The 8,191-nt window shown below is 36.8% G+C and overlaps 1 pseudogene; it reads right to left on the reverse strand.

The window, feature by feature from the left end:
- Positions 1-4,754: 4,754 nt before the first annotated feature.
- On the reverse strand, positions 4,755-7,988 carry LOC110314650 (annotated as a pseudogene).
- Between the last annotated feature and the right edge of the window lie 203 nt (positions 7,989-8,191).

Below are 8,191 nucleotides of genomic sequence, written 5' to 3' on the forward strand. Positions count from 1 at the left end.
ACATTGAAAGTATGAAAGTATTTGTCATGAATACATTCTTGGCAGGTATGGCTTCTATCAATATTTTGGTTACCTTTGTGTCCATTTTACTGTTTGCTTCATCTAAATCTCTACTTTGATTAGTTTCAGTAATGACTTCTTTCCCAGTCTTGTTGTTTCTCATAAATCTGATGCTACAATCAATGCTTACTGAAGAAAGGGTGAGTTCAAAATTGGTAATTATTTTAAATATACATAACAACTCTGTGAAATTTCATGCAACTTGAGAGTAGCAAAAAATCAAAGGGACTTACTGGCAACATCATTCTGAGGGATTTTTGAATCATTTTATAGGGCTATTGTAACAAGAGAATAAGTTTGTATTCTTCACCAATGACAGCTATACTATTCATCAATGATAAATAGCAACTGGACACTTGACAAAGGTGAGATACTACAAACAAAATTCATATATACCAAACCTCAAATTGGACATTAAGAAAATTGAGAATTATTTTAGTTGAGAAGCATGAAGAGTTGAGTTGAGATACCAATTTTATCTTCTGATGGGTTATGTCCACTCTGAAATTTAAGGCAGGAGCAGAAAAGTCTAACAGTGGGTAAAGAATTTCAATTGAAATAAAGCTTATTGTGAGGACCAACACCCATACATGCCTTTAAACTTCTATAATATCTAAGTCTGCCAAAATTTCAAGAGATAAATGAGACATACATTTCGCTGGTGCTTAAAGATTTTAAGTAGAATTATTGATATAATGTTCATTTTGTATGAACTTTTAAAATATGGTAAATTTCATATAAAATTTTCAGTAATTTAGAAAATATGTCCCTACTAATACGTATTCTATTGGTAGTCATTAAAAATACAAATTTAAGAGAAAATTTTATCTGAAAAGGAAGATGAAATAAGAAGCAAATATTTAATAATACCACTTTTATTAAGAAAACTCATTTTTGAATTTTTTAAAAATTGATTTATATTTAGTTTTGAAGTTAATAAAAGTAGGATAATGATGAAAATGTGGGCTTAATAAAATTCAATATCTCTTAAAGATTTCCAGTCAGCTCACTTTTTCTATCAGTATTTTGTAAGTTTGTTGAGTCTATTTGTTCAAGTACACTCTAATCATTCCTGTTCTTGGGAATATAGACAGATATTAGATGTAGTTCAGATATCAGATAATTTCCATATCATATAGTTATACATCTAAAGACAGACACTTAAAACCTTAGTTCATAGTCAAGTAAATAGCTCAGCCTGAATAATAAGGAAAAAAAATTACTGGCACTCTCTGTTTTACAAGTGCCTAAATTTTGTTCCTATTCCTATGTTACCATATTATTATAGACACTCAAACTTTTATCTTATTCCAACAATTTACTGGCATTACTATATCCCTGACTTTATCTCTACATGCACACATACAGAAGATAATGGATAAATGTAAACAAATGCTACTTGCTTATCAATTGCACTGCTATCACTGACTTAACAACATGAAAAGCAAACAATTCACTATTCCAACTTAGTCTTTCCAAATAGACTAAAATATTCCTTGAGTTAATATCTGAAAGTTTGGTGCTGAGAAACCTTGGAAAATTTCCTTCAAATATGTGGAATACTCTTCTTAGACAACTGAGCTAAAAAAAACACTTTTAAACTTGGGGTGATAGGAGCTTAGCCCACACTGAAAATAATAGGTTAAAGTATGAAGTCACAGCTTCTACTTATCTTAATACATCCTGTAAAGATATTGTTGTATAGGTTTTGTGTATCTTATTGTAACTATTGATGGAAAAATTATCTCTACCTCAGGTTCTGATAAAGAATCAGAAGGATCCCACCATATCTGCTGATCACAAGACAAATATCAAGCCTATCTTCGAAAAGACTGTCTACGCAAATATAAGAAATAAGTTAGAAGATATTAACCAGATGTTACATGGCTCCAACCAAGACCCTATACTGTTTAAAAGCATAGAGAATGTTAATCGACCCAAGATTAAATTATCTCTTTCTGTGGATATATTAGTATGATGTTAATATAAGTAATGGCCACCATAATATTCACTAGCAAGTTCAATTCAAGGCCCTAGTCAACTAAAAAAAAAGTTTTGCTCTATTATTAAAAATTCATTTGGTAAATATTTGAAAATAGTGAGTAGTGATGTTACTGATAAAAGAAATTAGCCTACTGGTGTCCTAAATACTGTCACTATTATTATAATCTCTGTCAACTCTGTATGCTATTAATTTAAGAACACAAACAGGAGAAGAATGGAAAATGTAAACAAATTCAATAAACTAAGAATATTAGTCTCATTACTAGAGGCAAAACATTGTTCTAAGCAAGCTGTGGACTAAGCCAGTCTCTAGGTACTAGGATCATTTCATAACTAATATCCTAGGCTATCCCCTTTAAAATCAATGTTTCTGTACACCCCTAATACTGTAAATTTGACTATAGTTCTTCATACTGTGGTGACCCCTAAAAATAAAATTATTCTCATTGCCTGTCTGTTGATGTAATAAATTGTAAGGTTAAGATCTGTTATTCATTTTATCTGGTATTTGATCGCTGTGAAATGGTTACATTATCCTAAAAGGGTGTGCTACCAATAGAATGAGATCTTCTGCCTTATAGTCACATGTTATTTCTTGGCACAATTCTTAATAATATCATCATGAGCCCCTCAGTCTTCCCTGCTGTGGTTCCCTGATCAGATTGGAATGAAAATGAGCCATGCTTCATTGAGACTATGAATCTTTGTGATTATACAGTAGTAACATTGTTCCTTTGTTTCATGTGTTTTATTATTTTGTTTTGATAATTTCATAAAGGCATGTGATACATTTTCATCACAATACCATTTCAGGATTTCTTTTTCCCATCTATCTCCCATGAGCTATGCCAGAACCAGTGAGTAGAGTAATTGGGAAAACCATGCTCAGGGGAGGAGAAGGATGAGAATGATTATATGGAAGTCAAGCAGATGATGTAAAAAATCAGATATTTGAATTCTCCTGTTGTCTACCACACCTAGAAGCAAGTGTATTTTTTCAGTGTCTTTTAAAGGCAAGCAATACAAAGCATGACAATTCTTGAAAGATAAGCAATGGTCACAAATGCTTAAATGACAAGTTTATAGTACATAAGGTCTACATTTGGCCAAGACCATGTCCTTCAGGCTAGAATAGTCTCTTAATGACATTTGTCTAAGCAGAGGAACATGTCAATGTATAACACACAACTTAATTAAAAACAAAGACAGATGTCAGCAGATTCATTCATGATTAATCACAAGCATAAAGTCATCCAAAGTTAACTATGAAAATGCTTCTCACATGTCCCTCTTTTTATTTATGCAAGTCAAAACTCTCCCAGCTATTTGCACAGAAAACTGTGCCTGTCTTTGCATCCCCTCAAGGGTTTATGGACCCTACCAGTCATAGGTACATGACTCCTAACACCCCTTTCTTAGGTTGATCAATCTCTGTCTGAATCTTACCCCTCTTTTTTTATCTATAAGGGGCAGTTTGTTTTTCACAGAGCAGAAAGTTGTGTGTGCCTTAGGTTGCTATTGAAAATATAGCACTTATCTATCATTGGCACATGAATAATCTTGTATTCCTGGTCTGTCTTATGTTGAGTAGGTTTTCATGCTGTTCTTACCCATCATCGACTACAACTTCTGGTAGAAAAGACATTGGGCTGGGCAGTGGTGGCACACACCTTTAATCACAGCACAGAGGCAGGCGTATTTCTGAGTTCGAGGCCAACCTGGTCTACAAAGTGAGTTCCAGGACAACCAGGGCTATACAGAGAAACCCTGTCTCAAAAAACAAAAAAGCAAAAACAAAAACAAACCAAAAAAAAAAAAAAAAGAAGAAGAAGAAAAAAAAAGAAAAGACATTGGATCTTGAACTTATGTAACTCTGCTTTGATGTCTGTAAAAGCTCTGATAATTCTCAAAAGAAGAGATAATAGGCATACCATGAAGAGGATCATAAAGCAAACTCCTGCTATGACCAGTAAGACAGATATAAATGAGAACCATGAAGGAAATGTAACATTTTCATCATATCATTTGCAATGCTACTAGCCTCAAAATACAAACACTTTGCATTTCTTATACGTATAACCTCCTTATGTAGGGCTAACTAATCTAAAGAAGAATTAGTACTATGCCAAATACCATGAAAATAACTTTTTACTCTGACACAGTTATGCTGATGCTCATTATACATTTTTTTGGGTTATACAAATCCATATATTTTTAGTATCATAGTCCATATGGCTTCTAAATTTCATTCCTTTCACCACATCCTCCATGACCTGCACCATATTATATAATATATCAATTCTTTGTTCTAGCCACCTATCCAAATCTTCTTGTATACTCAAGGCATTGGTTACATTTTCCACAAAATTTTCCACAAACTTAATGTTCATACCTGTGTGCTAAAGCTAGCACAGAAGAAGTAACAGTACTTGTTACTACTAAGTGTTATACTAAGTGGAACAAGAGCAACCACATTGGCAATTATCAGTCCAACCATATATTTGTTCCTTGTCAGAGCATAATCTAATTATTTCAATATTTGTAAGCATTTTTCTGAATACCAGGGTTCAGGCAATTTTACAGGAATAAAAATAAAAGCTGCTTGGTGTATAACCATTTCAGATTAATCATCATACAGTGTTAAAACACAATTGGACAAAAGACACTTAAAACATGAATCATTGTACTCATTAGGTAACAAACATTACATTCCCAATTAGTTTGGAACTTTGGGAGTTGCAGATAGACTTCTGCAAATTGCTGATGCTGAAAATTTTCAAGGATGTGGTTCCTACAGGTTGGAACTAGCCAAGTTGCTGTGGTTCTGGACCACTTCTTCCATTCCACTTTGTGCCAAATGGAGCAGCTGGAAACCCATACTTCTACAGGGGCAGATGGACTTTATTAAGTGACCTAGACAGGTAGCAGATGCTGCAAAGATGGGAGTTGAGCCACCAAGGTTTGAGGTCATTGAAATCCACAGCTGCCCAGGAGCAGAGAACTTCCTTGGTATTCCAGGGGCCTAATAAGTCATGTGTCCTCAGCTGCCTCCCCTGCCTAAAAGATTCATCTCGAGCCCAGTTGTCTACCAACTTGTGCAGGTTATGTGTGAATGTGCCCTTCCTACTGGAAGTCAAGACAGGAGGCTGAGCCTGGGCAGCTTGGCTACTCAATATTTCTCCAGCAGTAACTGTGTTGCTGGTACCTTGACCTGGGACAGAAAGGCTTGGTACTGAAATGGCACCATCACTTGTAAATGCTGAATAGAGGTTTTCTCTGGAGGGAGATGGCTTAAGAGGCTGTCACAGCTGACTGTGCCCATTCTCTTGGGTATTGTCTGGTGGATGAAGTGTCTATTGGGGGTGTATGATTGAAGTTCCACTCTGACTAGACAGGTTACCTGAAAGCTGTGGGCTTTTATTGCCCAATGAGCTGCTGCGACTAGACTTGGTGCCTTTGTTTTTCGTAGGTCTCCTTCTTCTCCCTGACACATGAACAGCTGGGGGAATAATGACAGCAGGGGAAACCTTGTTCAGTGTAGTATACAAAGATTCAATTTCAGGCTTTGGGTAACTCAGCAGGTCCTGAATCTCTTCAAGATGTTTTTCTCGTAATCGTCGTAGTTCTAAGCATAAGTTTTCATTTCAATGCCATACCACTGGAAGATCCACGAGAATATGCCACCAACCCAAGAGCATACAGTTATCGGGCCAATGTCCCAGCATCTATATATGGCAAATTTTACACAGAGAACTTCCTTGTCTGCCTTCATTGGGAAACAATGGTCCTAATGTAGTAGAGACTTGTTGCATCATTGAAGAGGGATACCTGAGGGTGGGGTGGAACACCCTTTGAGAGGCAAAAAGGAGTGGTGGGAGGAAGTTCTTTGGGAGTGGAGACTGGAAATTGGGGGTAACATGTGGCATGGGAATAAAAAAAATAATTAATTTTAAGAAGAATGAAGGTTTGGAAGCTGACCCTAGCACTTCAATTCCTATCCAGTAACTCTGCCTGCTTTCCTGTCAGCACCAGAAAGAGACAGGAAAGTTAAAGATGAAACTCAACCCCACAACTCCCCTTAAAACATGGAACAGCCTTTAAAGTACCATATCTACTAGACTCATGTTTTCTGCCCTAAAACTCCTTCTGCATTTCTTGAAGTCCACCAACACACGAGATATAAGGGAAGGATGGTATTACATACCTCAGAAACAAGTTGAGTATCCCAATTCCCATTCGAATTATAGGCCAAAAATCTTGAGAGAATACACTACTGTAGATGAAGACTATTATTCATAAGCATCCCAAGCCACTAAGGCCAGAAGATAGAGAGGAAAGAGAAACAAATGAAGGGAGAAAATCTAAGACCCAAAAAGATTAACTCATGAATCATCAAATACCTACATCTTAAAACCATAAAACCAGATGGCTAAAAGCTAGTTTGAGAACACAGTCAACAAGAGTCTGGGAAATATGTTACCACCAGAGACCGGATATCCTATTACAGCAAGCCGTAGATAGTCAAAAAAAAAGCTGAAGCACAAGAAAATTACTTTAAATTCAATCCTACGAAGATGATAGAAGGTAAAGGAAATAAGTAAATCCCTTTAGAAATACAGGAAAATACAATCTAATAAGCAAAGTTAAGGAATAAAATGGTTAATGATGTTAAAAGGGATATAGTATTATCTTATTTAGGATTTCATAACTTGGGAGGACACACATCATGACCACAACTATTCTTATAAAGTAAAACATTTAATTAAGTTTGGTTTGTAGTTTAAGATGTTCAGGCCATTGTAATTATGACAGAAATCATTGCAGTTTGCAGGTAGACACTATGCTGCAGGAAATGGGTATTCCAAATCATTATCCAAAGGCATCCAGGGGATGACTACATTCCACAAGCAAACNTCAAGAGGGTCTCCTCTGCACTGGGCAAAGCTTGAGAATAAGAGCTCAAAGTCAACCACAAAAGTACATCCTTCCTTCAACAAGGCCACACATTCTATTATTGCAATTTCTCATGGGCCATGAATATTCAAACTATCACAACTAACAAAAACAAAAACAGGAACCAAACAATGAACCAAATAAACAAATAAAAACACAATGTGGGGAAATTCTGTAGATGGGAAACCTATGTAAAGGAAATCAATAGTAAGTGGTCTTCATTGAGTTGTGAATGAGGCAAGCATGTACTGTGGGCCCTGAAAGTCTCCTTCTTGGTGAGAATGCTACGTTATAACAATGATCAATATGTCTAGGATGCAGTATACTTTTTCTTAAGTCTGCACTTTTGTAACAGATTCCAATATTAATGGATGTATCTTATATTTTCCAGTATGGACATATTTGTTTATAAAGAAATAATCTGTATGTTATGTTCTGACACAAACTCAGAGGAAAAAAATCATGACAAAGACAAGATCAATGACAAGCATGCCTTCAACAATGTCTTGCAAATAGTGGATAAGGCTAAGTGGTAATGCTAAAATGACCTCCTCCAAGGCCAGAATGTGATTGAATATATGACCATTGTTGATAGCCACAAAGATGACTTTAGAAAAGCATTTAGAAAAGAAGCAAAGGTTAAAGGCACGATTCAGGTATTCCTGTAGGGGGCACAGCTTCGATGCAGTTTTCCCGGGCTTATCTGGATGGGGGAAGGGGTATCCTCCGGGTTCCCTCCCCCCCAGGAACTGGAGAGTAAAGGATTAAGTGTCAACTAGCCATGGCAGCCACGCCCCACGCAGTGCCAGCCTTGGCTCTTTTGCGCCCTCACCTGTTGCCACTATTTTGCCTGCCCTCTGCCCCACCATGTTAGCCAGACAGCAGCCTGCACTGTCTTTGTTTCTGTGCAGGCCCGTGAATCTACTGACTGGGGCAGCGCCCAAATCTTGGCATGGGCCACACTTTTCCATGTGGCTGTGGGGATGGGGAGCAGCAGAATTCAGGGCAACAGAATTTTTAAAAGGCAAAAGATTAGAACAGGCACTACCCAACTGGCCTGATGAAGCCTAGAGCAAAGAAATTACCCAGGTTGTTCTCCCACCGCTGTGAAGCATTCTCCGACCACTCAGCTGTCAATCACTGCCCAGCTGGGCATACACAACTCAAAGCCAAA

The sequence above is a fragment of the Mus pahari genome, unplaced genomic scaffold, assembly GCF_900095145.1.
Source record: "Mus pahari unplaced genomic scaffold, PAHARI_EIJ_v1.1 scaffold_9093_1, whole genome shotgun sequence".
In the NCBI taxonomy this organism is placed as follows: Eukaryota; Metazoa; Chordata; class Mammalia; order Rodentia; family Muridae; genus Mus; species Mus pahari.